Consider the following 899-nt stretch of genomic DNA (forward strand, 5'->3'; position numbering starts at 1 on the left):
GCAAAATCTGTGTTATCTACTGTGAAAAACACAAAGTTCCTCTTCTTAAGGAATGGTGGTAAATAGAAGCCTTGGTATGCTCTAGTGTTTTCTACAAAAGCATTTGCCAGAGCAGTTTCCATGAGAAGGATACAGCAATGTGAAATAGCATAGTCAGGAGCATTGAGAAGATTCAACAACTTCTTGTTGTGTATGTCATGGTGGACAGTCAGTGCCAGTCCCAGAACCTAAGGGTTCCCTTATGCATGGGGTGACTTAATGCTGATTCATTGCTTGGCTTGTACCTTACCTGTTTACTGGATTTGAACCCATACATGATATTCTGGCTCACCGTCAGTGTTGCTCGGTCAACATCTTTGGTTCTCTTTACAGTTTTTTCAACAGGCCCAACCATTATCCAATGGATTAAGGTGTATAATTCAGCTGGAACATCGTCATTGTCACTAGATACTTGCATAACATTTCTTTCCTTGGGCTCTTTGAAGGTTGCAATGCTTTTCCTTATCACCTGTGCTGCTTTGTAGATTGTCTTCATGCTATTCTCCTCCTCCTTACCAGTTGTCATTAAGGTATTAACCATGTCCTCTTCACATGCATCTCGGGAGTAGAGGACAGTTGGTTTCCTTATGTTTGGTCGAACAGACTTTAGCTGCGGCAAATAAGTAAGGATCCTTTCTTTCAGCCATTTTCTACTAAATACAGGTACATGACTTTGAAAAACTTCCAAACCAAGCATATTAACATAAGTCATTTCAATATCATCCATCCCAAGGTATGCTTTGTTTTTTTGCTTCTACATCAATAAGATTTATCAGCTCAAGCAGACTCGACTTTTGTAGAAAGGGTTCTTCAGCAGTTTTGCTAGTGTTAGAATCTCAAAGAGCATGGAACACATTTTT

Source organism: Euprymna scolopes, chromosome 2 (assembly GCF_053919585.1).
Source record: "Euprymna scolopes isolate OS-2025 chromosome 2, ASM5391958v1, whole genome shotgun sequence".
NCBI classification, from domain to species: domain Eukaryota; kingdom Metazoa; phylum Mollusca; class Cephalopoda; order Sepiida; family Sepiolidae; genus Euprymna; species Euprymna scolopes.